Here is an 8,451-nt window from a genome sequence, read left to right as displayed (position 1 = left end):
AAGAGATCTACTCTCTGTATTTTACTTTCTTTGCAAATTCTAGTTTTATGATGTATTCTCCATCTTTGTTTTCATTTTCAAGAGCTATGAACAACTAAACCCCTTTCATTGGGTTAGGGAGCTCTGTTGTAATTTGATGGATCAATACTAATTTTCATTATTCTTCTTCTATCTTTCCTCTTGATTTTACTTGAAAGCTTTCGATCTTCATCCAATTGAGTAGTTATCTTGGAAGAGAAGCTATTCAAACTTGGATCTCTTTTGAACCTTGAAAGAGGAATGAAGAGATCAAGCTAGAAATGCTTTCTCATGCTGGACCAAATTGGGTTTGGATGGGTATGTGACTATAACCCTCTCAATACTTGATTTGGGAAATGCATGTGGTATAATCAGTGACCATACTTCATCTCTTCTCATGAGCAATTGACCAAGGAATTGGCTATTGATCAAGATTTGAGAGATTGAATTGCAAGAAATTGTAATTCAATCACTTAAGATTGCCAAGGAGATCAATGAGTGCATTGATTGAGGAATAGATGAAAATGAACTTGATCCGGAGAATTGCAACATCTCCTAAGCCCAATGAACTCCCCATCTCTGATCTTACCCATTCTCTTTAATTTCTGCGATTTACTTTTATGAGCAAATCCCCCATTCCCATTTATAATTCTGCAATTTATTTTCAGTCATTTACTTCCAGTCCTTTAATTCTAGCATTTACTTTTCTGTTATTTACATTCCCGCCATTTTATTTTCTGCAACTCTCAACCCAAATCCTGGATTCGCTCAACTAGAACATTTTTCTAATTAAAGTTGCTTGATCAATTAATCCCTGTGGGATTCGACCTCGCTCTATTGTGAGTTTTTACTTGACGACAACTTCGGTACACTTGCCGAAGGGAGATTTCTTGCGAGACAAGTTTTCCGTGCATCAAGTTTATGGCGCCGTTGCCGGGGATTGATTGTGCATCAACAATGATTAGATTGGAAGATCACTAGATTGAGCATTTTATTTTGTGAATTTCATTTTCTGTTTGAGTGATTTACTTTTTCTTTTAGTTATACTTCTTTCCTTCTCCCTCTACTCTTTTGTTTTTTTCTTTGTTATTTTCAATTCTGTTTGCTAACCCACTAACTGTTTGATATATTGCATCACCCACAACTAACAACAATTCTGACACAAATACTGTCTGCACCTATTTTCTCTGCTTGTACTTGTTGGTTGTATGACAGGGAGAAGAAGTAGGGCTTCAACTTCCTTTGATTCTGAACCGGAGAGAACCTTCCTTAAACTAAGGAGGGAGGCAAAAGAAAAATGAGTAGTTGGTGCTGAAGAAGAGGAGGAACAGTTTGAGGAATACTTTGAACCAAACATGGAAGAAAACATGGAAAATCATCATGAAGAAGAGACTCACAACCATGGCAGAGGAGGTGGAGCAAATCATGCTGGGGAGGATAGAAGAGTTTTGGGCTCTTACATTAATCCAAACCCAGGCAATTGTGGAAGTAGCATCCAAAAGCCAACAATCCATGCCAACAACTTTGAACTTAAACCACAGCTCATCACCCTTGTTCAGAACAACTGTTCGTTTGGAGGAGGTGTTCAAGAAGACCCCAATCAACATTTGACCACCTTCCTGAGAATATGTGACACAGTGAAATCTAATGGTGTTTATCCTGACGCTTATAGACTGCTCTTATTTCCCTTCTCACTCAGAGACAAGGCAGCCAAGTGGCTGGAATCCTTCCCAAGGGAGAGCTTGACAACTTGGGAGGATGTGGTGAACAAATTCTTAGCAAGATTCTACCCTCCTCAACGAATCAATAGGCTGAGAGCTGAGGTTCAAACCTTCAGGCAACAAGATGGTGAGACTCTGTATGAAGCATGGGAGTGGTTCAAAGACTTAACAAGGAGGTGTCCACCTGACATGTTCAACGAATGGGTCCAGCTGCACATTTTCTATGAAGGGCTCTCTTATGAGTCAAAAAGGCAGTAGACCATTCATCTGGAGGATCCTTGAACAAGAAGAAGACCATTGAGGAAGCCATAGATGTTATTGAAACAGTAGCAGAAAACGACTACTTCTATGCTTCCGAAAGAGGGAACACAAGAGGAGTGATGGAGCTAAACAATGTAGATGCTCTGTTGGCCCAAAACAAGCTCATTACCCAGCAGCTGGCTGACCTCACCAAGAAGATGGAGAGGAACCAAGTAGCAGCAATCTCATCTTCATCAACAATCCAAGAAGGAGTGAATGAAGAAGCAGAGGGAGTCAGGAGCAAGCCAACTACATTGGAAATTTACCAAGGAAAAACTATGATCCATACTCCAAGACTTATAACCCTGGATGGAGAAATCACCCGAACTTTGGGTGGGGAAGTGAGCAAGATCAAAAGCAATTCACCCAGAGGACATCTCAACACCCCTACAACAACACTTCTCCACATACTTATCAAAACCAAAACAGCACGTCTGCTCCGAATCACTCATCAATTGATGACAAGCTCTCTAAGATCGAAACCTTCATTGAAGGAATATGCAGAGACATTCAAGACAGTAAAGCATTCAGAGAGGAAGTGCAGTCAAACATGCAGAATCAAAATGCTGCCATCACAAAACTGGAGACACAAATCAGCTATCTGTTTAAGCAATTTCCTAACCACAATTTTTGCTATGATGCCCATTCAAGCAAAAGGGAGGAGTGTCAAGCTATCACACTTAGGAGTGGGAAGGAACTGAAGGAACATCCCCAAAAACCACAAGAAGAAGGCTCAAATGAAAAGGAAGAAGAGCAAGATGGAATGCGACCCCCCACGCCAAGTTTGCAGAAAGAAAAAAAGATACCCCAACTGAACGTCTCAAGAGCTCCATACCCCCAGCTATTGAAGAAAAAGGAAGATGACAACCAGTTCTTGAGATTTTTGGAAATCTTCAAGAAGCTACAAATCAACATACCATTTGCTGAAGCCATAGAACAAATGCCACTTTATGCCAAGTTTTTGAAGGAGCTAATGACTAAGAAGAGAAGCTGGAAGAACAATGAGACTGTGATACTAACTGAAGAGTGCAGTGCTATCATTCAGCATAAACTACCTCAGAAACTGAAGGATCCTGGGAGTTTTCAGATCCCTTGCATTATAGGAGAAATCATAGTAGAAAAGGCTCTTTGTGACTTAGGGGCCAGCATCAATTTGATGTCAGTAGCTATGATGAGAAAGATGAAAATTGAGGAGGCTAAACCAACAAAAATGGCTCTACAACTGGCAGACCGGTCGTTCAAATTCCCTCACGAGATAGTGGAGGATTTGCTAGTAAAAGTAGGAGATTTCATATTCCCAGCAGATTTTGTGGTGCTGGACATGCAGGAAGACGCCAAAACCTCCATCATTTTGGGAAGGCCATTCTTGGTCACTGCTGGAGCTGTCATTGATGTTCAAAAGGGTGACCTCACCCTGAGATTATATAATGAAAAGATGACATTCAATGTGTTCAAGGCCATGAGTTATCCACCGGAACAATTGGGGGAATGCATGAGGTTAGATGCACTTGAGGATGAAGTGTAGGAGAATTTTGAAGAAGATGAACCTAAAGAGAACGAGAGATTGGTGGAGGAAGAATCTGAATCAAGTGAAGAGGTAGCTACAGCAGAAATACATATACCAGATGCACCAAAGGAAGGGAACAAAAAATCAGAAGCACCCAAACCTGAACTCAAAGCATTGCCACCCACTCTCAAATATGCATATCTAGGAGAAAATGAAAACTACCCAGTGATCATAAATTCATCCCTCAGTCAAGATCAAGAGGACGAGCTACTCAAGGTGCTGTGGGAGCATAAGGATGCCATTCGATGGACCCTTGCTGACTTGAAGGGAATCAGTTCAGCCATATGCATGCATAAAATACTGTTGGAAGATGATGCCAAGCCATCCATTCAATCCCAAAGAAGGCTGAACCCAATCATGAAGGAAGTGGTACAGAAAGAGGTTATGAAGCTTTGGCAAGGAGGGGTCATATACCCAATTTCGGACAGCCCTTGGGTTAGCCCCATACATGTTGTGCCAAAGAAGGGAGGGATCACTGTGGTTACCAATGAAAAGAACGAGCTCATACCTACAAGGACCGTCACTGGATGGCGGATGTGCATAGACTACAGGAAACTCAATGAGGCTACACGAAAGGACCATTTTCCCCTTCCATTCATGGATCAGATGTTGGAAAGACTTGCAGGGCACGCATATTATTGTTTTCTCGACGGTTATTCAGGATATAACCAAATAGTGGTTGATCCAAGAGACCAAGAGAAAACCTCATTTACCTGTCCGTATGGAGTGTTTGCCTATAGGCACATGCCATTTGGATTATGTAATGCCCCTGCAACTTTCCAACACTGCATGCTTTCTATCTTTTCAGATATGATAGAAAAATTCATTGAAGTTTTTATGGATGATTTCTCGGTATTCGGAGATTCTTTTCCTAGTTGCCTACATCACCTCGCCTTGGTATTGAAAAGATGCTAAGAGACCAATTTGGTCTTGAACTGGGAAAAATGTCACTTCATGGTGACAGGAGGAATAGTCCTTGGTCACAAGGTCTCTCACCAAGGCATTGAGGTTGATAGAGCTAAAGTAGAACTTATTGAAAAACTACCCCCACCCAGTGATGTCAAGGCAATTAGAAGTTTTTTAGGGCATGCTGGTTTTTACAGAAGGTTCATTAAAGATTTTTCAAAGATAGCCAAGCCCTTAAGCAATCTCCTTGTATCTAATACACCATTCATCTTTGATGAAACATGCATGCTAGCGTTTGCACATTTGAAAATGAGGTTATCCTCTGCTCTATCATCTCCCCACTTGATTGGAACCTACCATTTGAATTGATGTGCGATGCATCTGATTTTGCAGTTGGGGCAGTGTTAGGACAAAGGAAAGATAACCTAGTTCGTGTGATATACTATGCTAGCAAAGTCCTTAGTGAAACTCAAAAGAATTATACCACTACTGAAAAGGAGTTTCTAGCAATAGTTTTTGCATTTGACAAATTTAGATCATACCTCATTGGTGCTAAAGTGATTGTTTTTACAGATCACACAACACTTAAATATTTGTTTGCCAAGCAAGAATCAAAGCCAAGACTAATAAGGTGGATCTTACTGTTGCAGGAATTCGATATTGAAATCAGAGACAAGAAAGGAGTGGAGAACAAGGTGGCAGATCACCTATCCAGAATCCCCCATGATCAAGGTGGAGAAAATGATACTAATGTGAACGAGCTCTTCCCTGATGAGCAGTTGATGACAGTTCACAAAGCACCATGGTTCGCAGATATTGCAAATTTCAAGGCGACTGGGGCATTACCCCCAGGGATCAATAAACATCAAAAGAGGAAGCTCATGAATAATGGAAAATACTTTGTCTGGGACGAGCCATATCTCTTCAAGAAATGTTCAGATGGAATTCTTAGAAGATGTGTTTCGGAAGAGGAAGGGAGAGAAGTCCTGTGGAACTGCCACGGTTCATGCTATGGCGGGCACTTTGGAGGGGACAGAACTGCAGCAAAGGTGTTACAAAGCAGATTCTTTTGGCCCACCCTTTTCAAGGATGCCAAGGAACTAGTAAAAAGCTACAATGAATGCCAAAGATCTGGAAACCTGCCCAAAAGAAATGCCATGCCACAAAATTTCATCTTGGAACTGGAACTATTTGATGTGTGGGGAATTGATTTCATGGGACCATTCCCAACCTCATATGCAAACAAGTACATCCTGGTAGCAGTAGATTATGTTTCCAAGTGGGTAGAGGCTATTGCAACCCCAACTAATGATAACAAGGTAGTCATGAACTTCCTCAGGAAGAATATCTTTAGCCGGTTTGGAGTCCCAAAAGCCCTCATCAGTGATGGAGGGAGCCACTTTTGTAACAAATCACTAGAAGCTCTCCTCTTACGATATGGGGTAAAACACAAAGTAGCCACACCTTACCATCCTCAAACAAGTGGGCAAACTGAGATATCCAACAGAGAGCTGAAGAGGACCCTGGAAAAGACTGTGGGCGCATCTAGAAAGGATTGGTCGAAGAAGTTGGATGATGCTCTTTGGGCATACAGAACAGCATTCAAAACTCCACTTGGAATGTCTCCATATCAACTAGTCTATGGGAAGGCTTGTCATTTACCACTGGAGCTGGAACACAAAGCTCTTTGGGCTATCAAGATACTAAATTTTGACAGCATTGCTGCTGGTGCAAAAAGGATCTTGCAGCTGCAAGAGATGGAGGAATTCAGGTCACAAGCCTATGAAAACACTAAGATGTATAAAGAGAAGGCAAAGAGAAAACATGACATGCATCTGGCACCCAGGAGTTTCGAAAAAGGGCAGCAAGTACTCCTTTACAATTCTAAATTAAGGCTGTTCCCAGGAAAACTCAAGTCAAGGTGGTTCGGACCTTTCATGGTTACAAAAGTATCACCATATGGCCACATCGAAATCACGGATGAAGGTTCAGAAAGGACTTTTATAGTGAATGGACAAAGACTCAAGCATTATCTGGGCAACATGAGGGAAAACCCCAGAGTAAAGTACCATCTCAAGTAATTAAGGACTCGTCGAGCTAGCGACGATAAAAGAGCGCTCTGTTGGGAGGCAACCCAACCTCAGGTAGTTTCACTTTCATCTTTATTTCATTAAAAATCACAAAGTTGTTTCCCCTGTATTGTAAGGAGCTAAGTTTGGTGTTCCACACCAGAACATCCAAGAGTGATAGTGTAGTTCTAAGTTTGGTGTTCCACTAAAGGACATTGGTTAGAATTACACTCCACTCCAAAAGAACATTGCTAGCTCCATCCAATCAAGAGAAACCACTTAGATGTAGTTAGACTTTAGGTGATCATTGCTTTGCTGATAGCAAGATATGAGGGTCTCTGCATAAATGCAATGTTGTGTACTAGGCAAAGAACTAAGTTTGGTGTTCACACACCAAATTGAGTTCGAGAGGCACAAGCATGCATGTAAGCTAACTATGTCTCAAGTGCTTTGGGAACAAGCAACTTCCAGTAACCTTGCAGGAATCTTATAAGGAAATGGTGCACCTTCACCCAAAGAAGCGAGGCAGCAAAAACTAGGATGATGACAAAGAGAGAGGGGGACCAGAGATCATCACCCGAAGGTTGTATTGTTACCTAATTCCATTGTACTCAGAATTGTTAAAAGTTGAAAGTCCGAATGCACTTTTGATTTGTAGTTGCTCGTAGTTGAACCCTTTTTAAATTCTGTCTTTTAAGTTTTCCTCTGAATAGGTCCATGATTTCTGGTTTAAATGTCACTGCATCATTCCTTATTTACTTGTAAGCTTGTCCATTTTAAATCAAATTGAAGAGAGAATGATTATGTTTTTAAAGACCAGAGTAGGTTCATATTGTGGAAGTGCACTCATGAATCTTTGGGTAGTCATAATTAGCTAAGTTGGTTCACCACAAGGTTAGGAGGACAATATCTACCTGAATACTTGACTTGGATATACTCATGAGACTAAGTTAAACAAGATCCAAGAAGAGAAAAGAGAAAGAACAATGGAAGTGAAAAAAAAGAAAAAGAGTAAGAAATAAGGCTAGGCATCAATGGTTTTACCCTTGAGGCAAGTGTCTATGGTGCTCCTGTGTGAGGGATCTACTTGGATGAATAAGCTCTTAGGGGTGCTTTATCACTCGGTAACTTGGGTTAACTAACCCGGGATTATCAGCTGAAAATCCATTATCAAGAGTAACCCTCACTACAGAGCATTTAGTACCCAAAGAGGTGCTGGATACCAAGGTCTCAAGAAAAGAAAATAAATAAACTATATGCCTGTGGTGTGTATGTATGGGGGAGAGACTTGAGGAAGTAAGTCCTTAGGGGTGCTTCAACACCTAGCATCTTGAACCAACTGGTTCGGGAGTGTTGGCTGAAAGCTTATCTTAAAGAGTTGCCCCCTTACAGAGCACTTAGCCTAAATAACACAAATAACCCTTGAAATAACAATAAAAGGATCAATGAATAAAAGTCTCATGAGATATAAACAAAGTAAGTGTTTAGGGACATGATAAAGGTCTGAAAGCCAGTAATGGAATGAACCTAAGTTGCTATGCATGAACCACCATAAAATCAGTAATATGACTTCCACAAGGATGACTCATTCTCTGGATATTCCATTCATCATTCTCTTGTTCCAGTACTTGCTTAGGGACAAGCAAGCTTTAAGTTTGGTGTTGTGATGCCAGGGCATCTTGGTAGTTTCACTGACCTTTCTTACTTTTTTGGATATTATAATTTTTAAATACTAGTTTTTTATTCTTATGCTTTTCAGCATACTTGTGCATTTATTTTATGATTTTGCTAAGTTAGTGACAATTTTTTGCATTTCATGTTTAGAGCTTTGTGCACTTTATTCTTATTCGACCAAGACTGCAAGATATGG

At 40.7% G+C, this 8,451-nt stretch overlaps 1 non-coding gene across 1 annotated transcript; it reads right to left on the bottom strand.

Annotated features, from left to right (window-relative positions):
* Positions 1-1,826: 1,826 nt before the first annotated feature.
* Positions 1,827-1,930, bottom strand: LOC112746521 (small nucleolar RNA R71). Its single transcript, XR_003174401.1, has one exon. It is a non-coding gene; the product is annotated as a small nucleolar RNA R71 (small nucleolar RNA).
* Between the last annotated feature and the right edge of the window lie 6,521 nt (positions 1,931-8,451).

Source organism: Arachis hypogaea, chromosome 14, assembly GCF_003086295.3.
Source record: "Arachis hypogaea cultivar Tifrunner chromosome 14, arahy.Tifrunner.gnm2.J5K5, whole genome shotgun sequence".
Classification (NCBI taxonomy): domain Eukaryota; kingdom Viridiplantae; phylum Streptophyta; class Magnoliopsida; order Fabales; family Fabaceae; genus Arachis; species Arachis hypogaea.
This window is presented reverse-complemented; position numbering and strand designations above follow the sequence as displayed.